The 19,110-nt window shown below is 47.7% G+C and overlaps 1 protein-coding gene across 3 annotated transcripts in view; it reads right to left on the bottom strand.

Moving 5' to 3' along the window:
- The window catches only part of LOC124042184 (receptor-type tyrosine-protein phosphatase mu-like), a 621,881-nt gene that overhangs the window by 198,062 nt on the left and 404,709 nt on the right, over positions 1–19,110 (bottom strand). The gene's annotated exons all lie outside the window — the stretch shown is intronic.

The following is a 19,110-nucleotide window of genomic DNA, read 5'->3' as shown; positions in this document are numbered from 1 at the left end:
ACTGAGAGAATAATTCACATTTCATCAGGACAATAACTGACAACACAAAGCCAAATCTACAGTGGAGTTGCTCACTAAGAAGACAGTAAACGTGCCTGAGTGCCCAAGTTACAGTTTTGACATCTGAAATCTGCTTAAAAATATATGCCAAGACATAGATTTTAGACACAAAATGGCTGTCTAGCAATGATCCCAAACACTTTGGTAAAGCTTGAAGAATTGTGAAAAGAATAATCGGCATATGTTGTACAATCCAGGTGTACGAAGCTCTTGTATGACACTTACCCAAGAAGACTCATACCTGTAATCAATGCGAATGGTGTTTCTAACACATTTCGACTCAAAGTATCAATGTCTGTTAGTGGTTTATTTTTCATTAAGCGCATTATAGCCCCCAGTATATATACTGGAACCTCAGGTCAGTCACTTAGCAGATACAGTACTGTGTCCTGGACTGGACCCTCAGGTCAGTCACTTAGCAGATATAGTACTGTGTCCTGGACTAGAACCTCTGGTCAGTCACTTAGCAGATACATCACTGTGTCCTGGACTGGAACCTCAGGTCAGTCACTTAGCAGATACATCACTGTGTCCTGGACTAGAACCTCAGGTCAGTCACTTAGCAGATACATCACTGTGTCCTGGACTGGAATCTCAGGTCAGTCACTTAGCAGATACATCACTGTACTTAGCTACAGTACATGCAGTACCATGAAAATAAATACACTCAATAGAAGCTATTGAGCTAACTAACTATTATGGACATAGGTTTGGTTAGGTTAGGTTCAATTCCGTTTTCAATTCATTCACGCCCGGGAAATTAATTGAAGTGGGACATTTTTTTTAAACAAATTGCCTGAATTGAAAATGCAATTAAAAAAAATAATAAATGAATAGGAGGATTTTCAAATAGACTGAATTGATAACTGAAACTTCAAGGTTGGATGACACAGCCAAATAAAAGTAGTAAATATATGGTTGGAACCGACAATAACACTGCCCTTATCAGCCAACACGTCTGTTACAACATGTCTGGGACACAGTGACAGCTGAATGGAGTCCTTGGTCTGTTACAACATGTCTGGGACACAGTGGCAGCTGAATGGAGTCCTTGGTCTGTTACAACACGTCTGGGACACAGTGGCAGCTGAATGGAGTCCTTGGTCTGTTACAACACGTCTGGGACACAGTGGCAGCTGAATGGAGTCCTTGGTCTGTTACAACATGTCTGGGACACAGTGGCAGCTGAATGGAGTCCTTGGTCTGTTACAACATGTCTGGGACACAGTGGCAGCTGAATGGAGTCCTTGGTCTGTTACAACACGTCTGGGACACAGTGGCAGCTGAATGGGAGTCCTTGGTCTGTTACAACATGTCTGGGACACAGTGGCAGCTGAATGGAGTCCTTGGTCTGTTACAACATGTCTGGGACACAGTGGCAGCTGAATGGAGTCCTTGGTCTGTTACAACATGTCTGGGACACAGTGGCAGCTGAATGGAGTCCTTGGTCTGTTACAACATGTCTGGGACACAGTGGCAGCTGAATGGAGTCCTTGGTCTGTTACAACATGTCTGGGACACAGTGGCAGCTGAATGGAGTCCTTGGTCTGTTACAACATGTCTGGGACACAGTGGCAGCTGAATGGAGTCCTTGGTCTGTTACAACATGTCTGGGACACAGTGGCAGCTGAATGGAGTCCTTGGTCTGTTACAACATGTCTGGGACACAGTGGCAGCGGAATGGAGTCCTTGGTCTGTTACAACATGTCTGGGACACAGTGGCAGCTGAATGGAGTCCTTGGTCTGTTACAACATGTCTGGGACACAGTGGCAGCTGAATGGAGTCCTTGGTCTGTTACAACATGTCTGGGACACAGTGGCAGCGGAATGGAGTCCTTGGTCTGTTACAACATGTCTGGGACACAGTGGCAGCTGAATGGAGTCCTTGGTCTGTTACAACATGTCTGGGACACAGTGGCAGCTGAATGGAGTCCTTGGTCTGTTACAACATGTCTGGGACACAGTGGCAGCTGAATTGAGTCCATGGTCTGTTACAACATGTCTGGGACACAGTGGCAGCGGAATGGAGTCCTTGGTCCCAGACCTTTGTCAAGCACTTCGTCTCCCATCGTTCAGCAGACAAAGAGCTTTGGACATGAACACTTTTCAAGGTTGTTTTGATTTGTGTGCTGGTAAATAATTGGATGTTACGAGACGCAATGAGGCAGCTGCGGTTTTACACACACACACACACACACACACACACACACACACACACACACACACACACACACACACACACACACACACACACACACACACACACACACACACACACACACACACACACACACACACACACACACACACACACACACACACACACACACACACACACACACACACACACACACACACACAACAGGAGGCTGGCAGCACTTTAATCGGGGAGGGCCCGGGCTCGTGGAAACGGATGGAGTGGAAAGAGTGGAAAGGCATCAAATGCATGGTTTCCATGGTTTCCATTGTTTCCATGTGTTTGATACCATTCCATTGACTCCCGTTCCAGACTTTACTATGAGCCGTCCTCCCCCTCAGCAGCCTGCTGTCATGCACACACACACACACACACACACACACACACACACACACACACACACACACACACACACACACACACACACACACACACACACACACACACACACACACACACACACACACACACACACACACACACACACACACACACACTGAGCTGAACAATAGATTCGTGTCCGATTCGTGTTCGAGATTGCCATTGTGTGCTTAGTACACCAAGTGGAGTCCTCATAACCTAGTGGAGTCCTCATAACCTAGTGGAGTCCTCACAAACTAGTGGAGTCCTCACAAACTAGTGGAGTCCTCATAACCTAGTGGAGTCCTCATAACCTAGTGGAGTGCTGATAAACTAGTAGAGTCCTGATAAACTAGTGTAGTCCTCATAAACTAGTGGAGTCCTCATAACCAAGTGGAGTCCTCATAACCTAGTGGAGTCCTCACAAACTAGTGGTCCTCACAAACTAGTAGAGTCCTCATAAACTAGTGGAGTCCTCATAAACTAGTAGAGTCCTCATAAACTAGTAGAGTCCTCATAAACTAGTAGAGTCCTCATAACCTAGTGGAGTCCTCACAAACTAGTGGAGTCCTCAAACTAGTGGAGTCCTCATAAACTAGTAGAGTCCTCATAAAATAGTAGAGTCCTCATAACCTAGTGGAGTCCTCATAAACTAGTAGAGTCCTCATAAACTAGTAGAGTCCTCATAACCTAGCAGAGTCCTCATAACCTAGTAGAGTCCTCATAACCTAGCAGAGTCCTCATAACCTAGCGGAGTCCTCATAACCTAGCAGAGTCCTCATAACCTAGTGGTCCTGATAAACTAGTGGAGTCCTCATAAACTAGCAGAGTCCTCACAAACTAGTGGAGTCCTCATAACCTAGTGGAGTCCTCATAAACTAGTGGAGTCCTCATAAACTAGTGGAGTCCTCATAACCTAGCGGAGTCCTCATAACCTAGTAGTCCTGATAAACTAGTGGAGTCCTCATAACCTAGTGGAGTCCTCATAACCTAGCAGAGTCCTCACAAACTAGTTGAGTCCTCATAACCTAGCAGAGTCCTCATAACCTAGTAGAGTCCTCATAACCTAGCAGAGTCCTCATAACCTAGCGGAGTCCTCATAACCTAGCAGAGTCCTCATAACCTAGTGGTCCTGATAAACTAGTGGAGTCCTCATAAACTAGCAGAGTCCTCACAAACTAGTGGAGTCCTCATAACCTAGTGGAGTCCTCATAAACTAGTGGAGTCCTCATAAACTAGTGGAGTCCTCATAACCTAGCGGAGTCCTCATAACCTAGTAGTCCTGATAAACTAGTGGAGTCCTCATAACCTAGTGGAGTCCTCATAACCTAGCAGAGTCCTCACAAACTAGTGGAGTCCTCATAACCTAGCAGAGTCCTCATAAACTAGTAGAGTCCTCATAAACTAGTATAGTCCTCATAAACAAGTAGAGTCCTCATAAACAAGTAGAGTCCTCATAACCTTGTAGAGTCCTCATAACCTAGTAGAGTCCTCATAACCTAGTAGAGTCCTCATAAACAAGTAGAGTCCTCATAACCTTGTAGAGTCCTCATAACCTAGTAGAGTCCTCATAAACTAGTGGAGTCCTCATAAACTAGTAGAGTCCTCATAAACTAGTAGAGTCCTCATAAACTAGTGGAGTCCTCATAAACTAGTAGAGTCCTCATAAACTAGTATAGTCCTCATAAACAAGTAGAGTCCTCATAAACAAGTAGAGTCCTCATAACCTTGTAGAGTCCTTATAACCTAGTAGAGTCCTCATAAACTAGTGGAGTCCTCATAAACTAGTAGAGTCCTCATAAACTAGTAGAGTCCTCATAAACTAGTAGAGTCCTCATAAACAAGTAGAGTCCTCATAAACAAGTAGAGTCCTCATAACCTTGTAGAGTCCTTATAACCTAGTAGAGTCCTCATAAACTAGTGGAGTCCTCATAAACTAGTAGAGTCCTCATAAACTAGTAGAGTCCTCATAACCTTGTAGAGTCCTTATAACCTAGTAGAGTCCTCATAAACTAGTAGAGTCCTCATAAACTAGTAGAGTCCTCATAAACTAGTAGAGTCCTCATAAACTAGTATAGTCCTCATAAACAAGTAGAGTCCTCATAAACAAGTAGAGTCCTCATAACCTTGTAGAGTCCTTATAACCTAGTAGAGTCCTCATAAACTAGTGGAGTCCTCATAAACTAGTAGAGTCCTCATAAACTAGTAGAGTCCTCATAAACTAGTAGAGTCCTCATAACCTTGTATAGTCCTTATAACCTAGTAGAGTCCTCATAAACTAGTGGAGTCCTCATAAACTAGTAGAGTCCTCATAAACTAGTATAGTCCTCATAAACTAGTATAGTCCTCATAAACTAGTAGAGTCCTCATAAACTAGTAGAGTCCTCATAAACAAGTAGAGTCCTCATAAACAAGTAGAGTCCTCATAACCTTGCAGAGTCCTCATAAACTAGTAGAGTCCTCATAAACTAGTATAGTCCTCATAAACAAGTAGAGTCCTCATAACCTAGTAGAGTCCTCATAACCTTGTAGAGTCCTCATAACCTAGTAGAGTCCTCATAACCTAGTAGAGTCCTCATAACCTAGTAGAGTCCTCATAACCTAGTAGAGTCCTCATAAACAAGTAGAGTCCTCATAAACAAGTAGAGTCCTCATAACCTTGCAGAGTCCTCATAAACTAGTAGAGTCCTCATAAACTAGTATAGTCCTCATAAACAAGTAGAGTCCTCATAACCTAGTAGAGTCCTCATAACCTTGTAGAGTCCTCATAACCTAGTAGAGTCCTCATAACCTAGTAGAGTCCTCATAACCTAGTAGAGTCCTCATAACCTAGTAGAGTCCTCATAAACTAGTAGAGTCCTCATAAACTAGTGAAGTGGTTAGTCTGATGGAAACGTACAGAGACTTAACAACAGTAATATCTCCTTAAAGGAGACACTTGTGCAATACTCGTTCTCTTGCTTCCACCACATTTCTTAAACCAGTCATTTCCTTTCAAATCAGTAAAGGGAGGAAGGAGAGAGAATTGGGACGTAGCTACAGATTTCTGTGGAGGGCGTTTATATTTATTGGTATTAAATAAAAACCACTGTGTGTGTGTGTCAATTATAATTATTATAATAAACTAAAACTGAAACTAAAACGAATCATGAAAAAAATAATTTAGTAATCTTGAAATAAAATAATTAACAAACACGTTTTGAAAAACAAACTATACTGAAACTAATTCAAAGGTGAACTCAACGAGTTGACGTCGAGGCACGTTTGAGTGGTAAGACTAAAGTAACCACACCAGCAGCATACCACCCCGCGTCCCACAGCTGGCTGATACTGCTGTGGGACGCGGGCTGCTCACAGTATACCACCCCGCGTCCCATAGCTGGCTGACCTCTGAAGCAGGGTTGGTCCTGGATGGGAGACCAGATGCTGCTGGAAGTGGAGTAGGAGGCACTCTTTCTGGCCCCAGGGCAGTGATTGGGGACATTGCCCTGTGTAGAGTGCTCTCGGAAGGGACGTTAATAAACAGTTGTCGCTGTCACGAATACCGCCGAAGTGTGTGGCGCTTGGCGGTTTTCTAGCCTCCACCGATCTACATTTCTTTTTCCATTTGTTTTTGTCTTGATTGTACACACCTGGTTCCCATTACGTTTGAATTATTTCCCTATTTTAACCCTCTGGAGCCATCATGGTTTTGTGCGTGTTTATTGTTGTCAGTTGTCTCGTTGATGTGATTCTGGATTTTCGTTCTCCTTGTTGGAAGATTATTTTTGAGTAAAGTTACTATTGTTACTCATCTCTGTGTCCTGAGTCCGACTCCGCCCACCCGACTCCGCCCACCCGACTCCGCCCACCCGACTCCGCCCACATCACCACGGCACTTATCGTAAGAGTAGGGTTGTTAACCCCTGGTGTCCTGGCTAAATTCCCAATCTGACCATCATGGCCACCTAATCATCCCCGACATCCAATTGGCTCATTCCTCTCCCCTTGTAACTGTTCCCCAGGTTGTTGCTGTAAATGGGGATGTGTTCCCAGCCAACTTACCCGGTGAAATAAAACAGCCAAAAGACGGACTCTGACCTGGTTTTCCAGAAACTCAGATAAACATGTCACTTTTATAAACAACGGCTTCTTCATAACATGTTTCCAACCCCCCAATAACTCAAACTGAAATCATCATATAATATTATGTGTGAACATTGTACAATTTCTATAATAAGACCGTTATAAATAAAATAGACTATAATCAGATCATTCTCTATAGAAGAGACTATAATCAGATCATTCTCTATAGAAGAGACTATAATCAGACCATTCTCTATAGAATTTACTATAATCAGATCATTCTCTATAGAAGATAATATAATCAGATCATTCTCTATAGAAGAGACTATAATCAGATCATTCTCTATAGAAGATAATATAATCAGATCATTCTCTATAGAAGAGTCTATAATCAGATCATTCTCTATAGAAGAGACTATAATCAGACCATTCTCTATAGAATGTACTATAATCAGATCATTCTCTATAGAAGAGGCTATAATCAGATCATTCTCTACATCTACTCAATCTCAATACCGCTCTTAGTACCATCCCATTCCATTGTTCTAGCTCTTAGTACCATCACATTCCATTGTTCTAGCTCTTAGTACCATCCCATTCCATTGTTCTAGCTCTTAGTACCATCCCATTCCATTGTTCTAGCTCTTAGTACCATCCCATTCCATTGTTCTAGCTCTTAGTACCATCACATTCCATTGTTCTAGCTCTTAGTACCATCCCATTCCATTGTTCTAGCTCTTAGTACCATCACATTCCATTGTTCTAGCTCTTAGTACCATCACATTCCATTGTTCTAGCTCTTAGTACCATCCCATTCCATTGTTCTAGCTCTTAGTACCATCCCATTCCATTGTTCTAGCTCTTAGTACCATCCCATTCCATTGTTCCCCTCACCGCCCCCTCCTCTTTTCTCCTCTCCTCTCCTCTCCCCTCCCCTCCCCTCCCCTCCCCTCCCTCCCCCCCCTCCCTCCCCCCTCCCCTCCCCTCCCCTCCCTCCTCCCTCTCCTCTCCTCTCCTCCTCTCCCTCCCCTCCCTCCCCTCTCCTCTCCTCTCCCTCTCCTCTCCTCTCCCCTCTCCTCCCTCCCCTCCCCTCCCCTCCTCTCCTCTCCTCTCCCTCCCCTCCCCTCCTCTCCTCTCTCCTCTCCCCTCCCCTCCCCCCTCCCTCCCTCCCCTCCCCTCCTCTCCTCTCCCCTCCCCTCCCCTCCCCTCCCCTCCCCTCCCCTCCCCCTCCCCTCTCTCCTCTCCCCTCCCCTCCCCTCCCCTCCTCTCCTCTCCTCTCCTCTCATCTCCTCCTCTCCTCTCCTCTCCTTTCCTCTCCGCTCTCTCATCAGAATGCAGAGATTGTCAGAAAAAAAACCACGTACACGGTCTTGTACCAATTAATATGATTCTTGCTCAACGTTCAGGTATCCTTGTAGGTTTTAATGAAGGTGCTAGTGCACTCAGCAAATTCTGCTAAACGCTATGCTTCCCAAATGGCACTAAACTCCCTTTGTAGTGCACCATTTGTTGACCAGTGCCCATAGGGAATAGGGTGGCATTTGGGACGCGATCCATTGTCTAACAGGCTCTGTTATAGTGCAGCCTGCTGTAGTGATAAGGACAGGACAGAGAGATGGATGGAGGGAGGGAGAGAGAGAAGGGGAAAGAGGAGGGTGGGAGACAACAGCCTCTCTCCGCTCATTTTCATTCATTGCTTAATGCTAGTCGTTTTACACAACAAACGAGGGTCAGAGACGCTCCCATGTGAAATTCATGAAGTTCTCTCTCCCTCTCCATCACCTCTCTCTCTCCCTCTCCATCACCTCTCTCTCCCTCTCCATCACCTCTCTATCTCTCCCTCTCCATCACCTCTCTATCTCTCCCTCTCCATCACCTCTCTATCTCTATCTCTCCCTCTCCATCACCTCTCTCTCTCTCCCTCTCCATCACCTCTCTCTCTCCCCTCTCCATCACCTCTCTCTCTCTCCCTCTCCATCACCTCTCTATCTCTCCCTCTCCATCACCTCTCTCTCTATCTCTCTCTCTCTCTCTCTCTCTCTCTCTATCTCTCCCTCTCCATCATCTCTCTCTCCCTCTCCATCACCTCTCTCTCTCCTCTCTCTCCGCTCTCCCTCCCTCACCTCTCTCATCACTCTCTCTCTCCCCTCTCCATCACCTCTCTCTCCCTCTCCATCACCTCTCTCTCTCTCTCCATCACCTCTCTCTCCACCTCTCTCTCACTCCATCACCTCTCTCTCCCTCTCCATCACCTCTCTCTCTCTCCCTCTCCATCACCTCTCTCTCTCCCTCTCCATCACCTCTCTCTCTCCCTCTCCATCACCTCTCTCTCCCTCTCCATCACCTCTCTCTCCCTCTCCATCTCCATCACCTCTCTCCTCTCTCTCTCCATCACCTCTCTCTCCCTCCATCACCTCTCTCTCTCTCCTCTCCATCACCTCTCTCTCTCTCCCTCTCCATCACCTCTCTCCATCACTCTCCCCCTCTCCATCACCTCTCTCTCTCCCTCTCCATCTCTCTCTCCCTCTCCATCACCTCTCTATCTCTCCTCCATCACCTCCATCTCCATCACCTCTCTCCATCTCCATCACCTCTCTCTCTCCCTCTCCATCACCTCATCACCTCTCTAACTCTCCATCACCTCTCTCTCTCTCCCTCTCCATCACCTCTCTAACTCTCCCTCTCCATCACCTCTCTATCTCTCCCTCTCCATCACCTCTCTATCTCTCCCTCTCCATCACCTCTCTATCTCTCCCTCTCCATCACCTCTCTATCTCTCCCTCTCCATCACCTCTCTATCTCTCCCTCTCCATCACCTCTCTATCTCTCCCTCTCCATCACCTCTCTAACTCTCCCTCTCCATCACCTCTCTATCTCTCCCTCTCCATCACCTCTCTAACTCTCCCTCTCCATCACCTCTCTATCTCTCCCTCTCCATCACCTCTCTCTCTCTCCCTCTCCATCACCTCTCTATCTCTCCCTCTCCATCACCTCTCTATCTCTCCCTCTCCATCACCTCTCTATCTCTCCCTCTCCATCACCTCTCTCTCTATCTCTCCCTCTCCATCACCTCTCTATCTCTCCCTCTCCATCACCTCTCTATCTCTCCCTCTCCATCACCTCTCTAACTCTCCCTCTCCATCACCTCTCTATCTCTCCCTCTCCTCCATCACCTCTCCATCACCTCTCTATCTCTCCCTCTCCATCACCTCTCTATCTCTCCCTCTCCATCACCTCTCTATCTCTCCCTCTCCATCACCTCTCTATCTCTCCCTCTCCATCACCTCTCTAACTCTCCCTCTCCATCACCGCTCTCTCTCTCCCTCTTCATCCCCTCTCTCTCTCCCTCTCCATCACCTCTCTATCTCTCCCTCTCCATCACATCTCTTTCTTGTCTCCTCTTCCTCTCTGTATCTTTCCCTCTCTCTCTCTCCCTCCCCCTCTCTCCTTTTCTCCCTCCGCCCTCTATCGTTCTCCTCTTCCTAATTGTCAGTATATTGGCGTAGTGAGGCTGTGCGTCCTTGGGGGGTAAATGGTCTTGTTGCCCGTATTGGATTCCAATGACAGGCAGGGAGATAGCAGGGGGAGAGGGGTTGGGCTCCAATGACAGGCAGGGAGATAGCAGGGGGAGAGGGGTTGGGCTCCAATGACAGGCAGGGAGATAGCAGGGGGAGAGGGGTTGGGCTCCAATGACAGGCAGGGAGATAGCAGGGGGAGAGGGGTTGGGCTCCAATGACAGGCAGGGAGATAGCAGGGGGAGAGGAGTTGGGCTCCAATGACAGGCAGGGAGATAGCAGGGGGAGAGGGATCAAATCAAAACTATAGGGAGGGGCTTAACCTCTGTCTGTTGTTCATGATGTAATTTACATTTACATTTAAGTCATTTAGCAGACGCTCTTATGACAACACTAACCGCACAAGCGCGCGCGCACGCGCGCACGCACGCACGCACGCACGCACGCACGCACGCACGCACGCACGCACGCACGCACGCACGCACGCACACACACACACACACACACACACACACACACACACACACACACACACACACACACACACACACACACACACACACACACACACATCCTCACGTCTCAGAACGGAACAGAAACCTTAAAGCATGTCTTCAGATCCTCAAGGCTTCATAGTGTCAAACATATGACTCATTAATTCTCTATAGCGGTTAATGTACTGGCTGTCTCATTCATATCAGGGGTTAATGTACTGGCTGTCTCATTCATATCAGGGGTTAATGTACTGGCTGTCTCATTCATATCAGGGGTTAATGTACTGGCTGTCTCATTCATATCAGGGGTTAATGTACTGGCTGTCTCATTCATATCAGGGGTTAATGTACTGGCTGTCTTCATATCAGGGGTTAATGTACTGGCTGTGTTATTCATATCAGGGGTTAATGTGCTGGCTGTTTTATTCATATCAGGGGTTAATGTACTGGCTGTCTTCATATCAGGGGTTAATGTACTGGCTGTCTTATTCATATCAGGGGTTAATGTACTGGCTGTCTTCATATCAGGGGTTAATGTACTGGCTGTCTTATTCATATCAGGGGTTAATGTACTGGCTGTATTATTCATATCAGGGGTTAATGTACTGGCTGTCTTCATATCAGGGGTTAATGTACTGGCTGTCCTATTCATATCAGGGGTTAATGTACTGGCTGTCTTCATATCAGGGGTTAATGTACTGGCTGTCTTATTCATATCAGGGGTTAATGTACTGGCTGTATTATTCATATCAGGGGTTAATGTACTGGCTGTGTTATTCATATCAGGGGTTAATGTACTGGATGTGTTATTCATATCAGGGGTTAATGTACTGGCTGTCTTATTCATATCAGGGGTTAATGTACTGGCTGTCTTATTCATATCAGGGGTTAATGTACTGGCTGTTTTCATATCAGGGGTTAATGTACTGGCTGTCTTATTCATATCAGGGGTTAATGTGCTGGCTGTCTTATTCATATCAGTGGTTAATGTACTGGCTGTCTTATTCATATCAGGGGTTAATGCACTGGCTGTCTTCATATCAGGGGTTAATGTACTGGCTGTCTTATTCATATCAGGGGTTAATGTACTGGCTGTCTTCATATCAGGGGTTAATGTACTGGCTGTCTTATTCATATCAGGGGTTAATGTACTGGCTGTATTATTCATATCAGGGGTTAATGTACTGGCTGTGTTATTCATATCAGGGGTTAATGTACTGGATGTGTTATTCATATCAGGGGTTAATGTACTGGCTGTCTTATTCATATCAGGGGTTAATGTACTGGCTGTCTTATTCATATCAGGGGTTAATGTACTGGCTGTCTTCATATCAGGGGTTAATGTACTGGCTGTCTTATTCATATCAGGGGTTAATGTGCTGGCTGTCTTATTCATATCAGTGGTTAATGTACTGGCTGTCTTATTCATATCAGGGGTTAATGTACTGGCTGTCTTATTCATATCAGGGGTTAATGTACTGGCTGTCTTATTCATATCAGGGGTTAATGTACTGGCTGTCTTATTCATATCAGGGGTTAATGTACTGGCTGTCTTATTCATATCATGGGTTAATGTACTGGCTGTCTTATTCATATCAGGGGTTAATATACTGTCTGTCTTATTCATATCAGGGGTTAATGTACTGGCTGTCTTATTCATATCAGGGGTTAATGTACTGGCTGTCTTATTCATATCAGGGGTTAATGTACTGGCTGTCTTATTCATATCAGGGGTTAATGTACTGGCTGTCTTATTCATATCAGGGGTTAATGTACTGGCTGTCTTATTCATATCAGTGGTTAATGTACTGGCTGTGTTATTCATATCAGGGGTTAATGTACTGGCTATGTTATTCATATCAGGGGTCAATGTACTGGCTGTCTTATTCATATCAGGGGTTAATGTACTGGCTGTATTATTCATATCAGGGGTTAATGTACTGGCTGTGTTATTCATATCAGGGGTTAAGGTACAGGCTGTCTCATTCATATCAGGGGTTAATGTACTGGCTGTCTTCATATCAGGGGTTAATGTACTGGCTGTCTTCATATCAGGGGTTAATGTACTGGCTGTCTCATTCATATCAGGGGTTAATGTACTGGCTGTCTTCATATCAGGGGTTAATGTAGGCCTACTATATATCCGTCTCTGTGTACTTATAAGGACATGTAATACATTCAAGTAATCCTCCTCAATGTAATCCCTTATATACCTGCATCTTTAAAACACACACACACACAATACTGACAATGAGGACGAGGGGAAGGTATAGAGAAAGAGAGACGATGGAGACATAGAGAGGATGGAGAGGGAGAGAAAGGATGGAGAGGGAGAGAAAGGATGGAGAGGAAGAGAGAGGATGGAGAGGAAGAGAGAGGTGGAGAGGAAGAGAGAGGATGGAGAGGGAGAGAGAGAGGATGGAGAGGAAGAGAGAGGATGGAGAGGAAGAGAGAGGTGGAGAGGAAGAGAGAGGATGGAGAGGGAGAGAGAGGATGGAGAGGAAGAGAGAGAGGATGGAGAGAGAGAGAGGATGGAGATGAAGAGAGGATGGAGAGAGAGAGATAGAGAGGTGATGGAGAGAGAGAGAGAGAGAGAGAGAGAGAGAGAGAGAGAGAGAGAGAGAGAGAGAGAGAGAGAGAGAGAGGATGGAGAGGAAGAGAAAGGATGGAAAGGGAGAGAAAGGATGGAGAGGGAGAGAGAAAGCGAGAGAGAGTGAGAGCGAGAGAGAGAGAGAGAGAGAGAGAGGGAGAGAGGGGATAAAGAGGGAGAGAGAGAGAGAGAGAGGGGGGGATAAAGAGGGAGAGAGAGAGACAGGTGATGGAGACAAAGAGAGGGGGAGGGAGAGAGAGAGAGGTGATGAAGAGGGAGAGAGAGGTGATGGAGTGGGTGGAGAGGGGATGGAGAGGGAGAGATGATGAAGAGGGAGAGAGGGAGAGATGATGAAGAGGGAGAGAGAGGTGATGGAGAGGGAGAGAGAGAGGTGATGGAGAGAGAGAGAGAGGGGTGATGGAGAGGGAGAGAGGTGAGAGATGATGATGGAGAGAGAGAGAGAGATGTGATGGAGAGGGAGAGATAGAGAGGTGATGGAGAGGGAGAGAGAGATGTGATGGAGAGGGAGAGATAGAGAGGTGATGGAGAGGGAGAGAGAGAGGTGATGGAGAGAGAGAGAGAGGTGATGGAGAGGGAGAGATAGATGGAGATGGAGAGAGAGAGAGGTGATGGAGAGGGAGAGAGAGGTGATGGAGAGGGAGAGAGAGAGAGGTGATGGAGAGGGAGAGATAGAGAGGTGATGGAGAGGAAGAGAGAGAGGTGATGGAGAGGGAGAGAGAGAGGTGATGGAGATGGAGAGATAGAGAGGTGATGGAGAGGGAGAGAGAGATAGGTGATGGCGAGAGAGGTGATGGAGATGGAGAGATAGAGAGGTGATGGAGAGGGAGAGAGAGAGAGGTGATGGCGAGAGAGAGGTGATGGAGATGGAGAGAGAGAGAGAGAGGGTGATGGTGAGAGAGAGAGAGAGAGAGAGAGAGGTGATGAGAGGGAGAGAGAACTTCATGCATTTCACATGGGAGCGTCTCTGACCCTCGTTTGTTGTGTAAAACAACTAGCATTAAGCAATGAATGAAAATGAGTGGCAAGAGGCTGTTGTCTCCCACCCTCCTCTTTCCCCTTCTCTCTCTCCCTCCCTCCATCCGTCTCTCTGTCCTGTCCTTATCACTACAGCAGGCTGCACTATAACAGAGCCTGTTAGACTATGGGTCTGCTTCCCAAATGCCACCCTATTCCCTACATAGTGGACTACGTTTGACCAGGGCACAAGGGTAATTAGGATGCCATTATGGACACACCCCTCTATCTGTTTGCAGCAGTCGTGCAGCAGTTTGAAAAGTCACATGACTACGATGATAATGATTTGGAAATATACGGAGTCCTACCCTCCTCTCTATGGGAGAGGCTCCTGCGTTGGGTCATGTGGAAAGTATCCGAGTGGATTCATCCGGCGGTCTATCGTATGCCGTTTAGCAGCCACATTTATCCTAAAGCAATTTACGATCATACTTTTAAAACACATTTTACATTTGGGTTGCCCCAGTGGAAATTATAAACAAACGCCATGCTCTACCTACTGAGACAGAGGACCCATGCTCTACCGACTGAGACAGAGGACCCATGCTCTACCTACTGAGACAGAGGACCCATGCTCTACCTACTGAGACAGAGGACCCATGCTCTACCTACTGAGACAGAGGACCCATGCTCTACCTACTGAGACAGAGGACCCATGCTCTACCTACTGAGACAGAGGACCCATGCTCTACCTACTGAGACAGAGGACCCATGCTCTACCTGACTGAGACAGAGGACCCATGCTCTACCTACTGAGACAGAGGACCCATGCTCTACCTACTGAGACAGAGGACCCATGAGACAGAGGACCCATCTACCTGCTGAGACAGAGGACCCATGCTCTACCTGCTGAGACAGAGGACCCATGCTCTACCTACTGAGACAGAGGACCCATGCTCTACCTACTGAGACAGAGGACCCATGCTCTACCTACTGAGACAGAGGACCCATGCTCTACTGACTGAGACAGAGGACCCATGCTCTACCTACTGAGACAGAGGACCCATGCTCTACTGACTGAGACAGAGGACCCATGCTCTACCTACTGAGACAGAGGACCCATGCTCTACCTACTGAGACAGAGGACCCATGCTCTACTGACTGAGACAGAGGACCCATGCTCTACCGACTGAGACAGAGGACCCATGCTCTACCGACTGAGACAGAGGACCCATGCTCTACCTACTGAGACAGAGGACCCATGCTCTACCTACTGAGACAGAGGACCCATGCTCTACCTACTGAGACAGAGGACCCATGCTCTACCGACTGAGACAGAGGACCCATGCTCTACCAACTGAGACAGAGGACCCATGCTCTACCTACTGAGACAGAGGACCCATGCTCTACCTACTAAGACAGAGGACCCATGCTCTACCTACTGAGACAGAGGACCCATGCTCTACTGACTGAGACAGAGGACCCATGCTCTACCTACTGAGACAGAGGACCCATGCTCTACCTACTGAGACAGAGGACCCATGCTCTACCTACTGAGACAGAGGACCCATGCTCTACCTACTGAGACAGAGGACCCATGCTCTACCGACTGAGACAGAGGACCCATGCTCTACCTACTGAGACAGAGGACCCATGCTCTACCGACTGAGACAGAGGACCCATGCTCTACCTACTGAGACAGAGGACCCATGCTCTACCAACTGAGACAGAGGACCCATGCTCTACCGACTGAGACAGAGGACCCATGCTCTACCTACTGAGACAGAGGACCCATGCTCTACCGACTGAGACAGAGGACCCATGCTCTACCTACTGAGACTGAGAGACAGAGGACCCATGCTCTACCGACTGAGACAGAGGACCCATGCTCTACCTACTGAGACAGAGGACCCATGCTCTACCTACTGAGACAGAGGACCCATGCTCTACCGACTGAGACAGAGGACCCATGCTCTACCGACAGAGGACCCATGCTCTAGAGACAGAGGACCCATGCTCTACCTACTGAGACAGAGGACCCATGCTCTACCTACTGAGACAGAGGACCCATGCTCTACCGACTGAGACAGAGGACCCATGCTCTACCGACTGAGACAGAGGACCCATGCTCTACCGACTGAGACAGAGGACCCATGCTCTACCGACTGAGACAGAGGACCCATGCTCTACCTACTGAGACAGAGGACCCATGCTCTACCTACTGAGACAGAGGACCCATGCTCTACTGAGACAGAGGACCCATGAGACAGACAGAGGACCCATGCTCTACCGACTGAGACAGAGGACCCATGCTCTACCTACTGAGACAGAGGACCCATGCTCTACCTACTGAGACAGAGGACCCATGCTCTACCTACTGAGACAGAGGACCCATGCTCTACCTACTGAGACTGAGACAGAGGACCCATGCTCTACCTACTGAGACAGAGGACCCATGCTCTACCTACTGAGACAGAGGACCCATGCTCTACTTACTGAGACAGAGGACCCATGCTCTACCTACTGAGACAGAGGACCCATGCTCTACCTACTGAGACAGAGGACCCATACTGAGACAGAGGACCCATGCTCTACCTACTGAGACAGAGGACCCATGCTCTACCTACTGAGACAGAGGACCCATGCTCTACCTACTGAGACAGAGGACCCATGCTCTACTGAGACCTACTGAGACAGAGGACCCATGCTCTACCTACTGAGACAGAGGACCCATGCTCTACCTGACTGAGACAGAGGACCCATGCTCTACCAGAGGACCCATACTGAGACAGAGGACCCATGCTCTACCTACTGAGACAGAGGACCCATGCTCTACCTACTGAGACAGAGGACCCATGCTCTACCTACTGAGACAGAGGACCCATGCTCTACCTACTGAGACAGAGGACCCATGCTCTACCTACTGAGACAGAGGACCCATGCTCTACCTACTGAGACAGAGGACCCATGCTCTACTGACTGAGACAGAGGACCCATGCTCTACCTACTGAGACAGAGGACCCATACTCTACCTACTGAGACAGAGGCTCCATGCTCTACCTACTGAGACAGAGGACCCATGCTCTACCTACTGAGACACAGGACCCATGCTCTACCTACTGAGACAGAGGACCCATGCTCTACTGACTGAGACAGAGGACCCATGCTCTACTGACTGAGACAGAGGACCCATGCTCTACCTACTGAGACAGAGGACCCATGCTCTACTGACTGAGACAGAGGACCCATGCTCTACCTACTGAGACAGAGGACCCATGCTCTACTTACTGAGACAGAGGACCCATGCTCTACCTACTGAGACAGAGGACCATGCTCTACTGACTGAGACAGAGGACCCATGCTCTACCTACTGAGACAGAGGACCCATGCTCTACTGACTGAGACAGAGGACCCATGCTCTACTGACTGAGACAGAGGACCCATGCTCTACCTACTGAGACAGAGGACCCATGCTCTACCTACTGAGACAGAGGACCCATGCTCTACTGACTGAGACAGAGGACCCATGCTCTACCTACTGAGACAGAGGACCCATGCTCTACCTACTGAGACAGAGTACCCATGCTCTACTGACTGAGACAGAGGGCCCATGCTCTTCCTACTGAGACAGAGGACCCATGCTCTACTGACTGAGACAGAGGACCCATGCTCTACCTACTGAGACAGAGGACCCATGCTCTACCTACTGAGACAGATGACCCATGCTCTACCTACTGAGACAGAGGACCCATGCTCTACTGACTGAGACAGAGGACCCATGCTCTACCGACTGAGACAGAGGACCCATGCTCTACTGACTGAGACAGAGGGCCCATGCTCTACTGACTGAGACAGAGGACCCATGCTCTACCTACTGAGACAGAGGACCCATGCTCTACCTACTGAGACAGAGGACCCATGCTCTACCTACTGAGACAGAGGGCCCATGCTCTACTGACTGAGACAGAGGACACATCCTAGTGAAACCATCCTGATCTCGTGATAGCTCACATTCGGTTTCACTTCAAGCATTCAGTTTGTTTGACCAGGCCAGTCAGTTCTGGGAATGATAGATGTCTATTTTAGAGATGTCAGGCCTCTATAAGATCTCATTGATGTATTCTTTATAATGCCTTACTATAAATGCTTCAAAAATCATTTATAAGCAATTGTCAAAGTGTGACCATCTGATCATCAAGGGGAAAATATAAGAGTCCTTCAGATTCTCTGTCAGAAACTAAATCATGGTAGACATTGGAATTACATGGTTCTTCTCATGCAAATACTGAGGTGCTTTGGAGACAATTAGCTTTTTACTATACAGGGGAATATTCAATCAAACGAGTTCAACTCAGGTCTGTGAAACAGATGAGAATGTCATGGTTTCTCTCGTGCACGGACTCAGGTCTGTGAAACAGATGAGAATGTCATGGTTTCAGGTCTCTCTCGTACACGGACCCAGGTTTCTCTCGTGCACAGACTCAGGTCTGTGAAACAGATGAGAATGTCATGGTCTCTCGTACACGGACCCAGGTCTCTCTCGTGCACGGACCCAGGTCTCTCTCGTGCACGGACCCAGGTCTCTCTCGTGCACGGACCCAGGTCTCTCTCGTGCACGGACCCAGGTCTCTCTCGTGCACGGACCCAGGTCTCTCTCGTGCACGGACCCAGGTCTCTCTCGTACACGGACCCAGGTCTCTCTCGTGCACGGACCCAGGTCTCTCTCGTGCACGGACCCAGGTCTCTCTCGTGCACGGACCCAGGTCTCTCTCGTGCACGGACCCAGGTCTCTCTCGTGCACGGACCCAGGTCTCTCTCGTGCACGGACCCAGGTCTCTCTCGTGCACGAGAGGT

This window comes from Oncorhynchus gorbuscha, linkage group LG08 (genome assembly GCF_021184085.1).
Source record: "Oncorhynchus gorbuscha isolate QuinsamMale2020 ecotype Even-year linkage group LG08, OgorEven_v1.0, whole genome shotgun sequence".
Taxonomy (NCBI): Eukaryota; Metazoa; Chordata; class Actinopteri; order Salmoniformes; family Salmonidae; genus Oncorhynchus; species Oncorhynchus gorbuscha.
The sequence above is the reverse complement of the archived record's forward strand: the minus strand, read 5'-3'. Positions and strand labels throughout refer to the sequence as shown.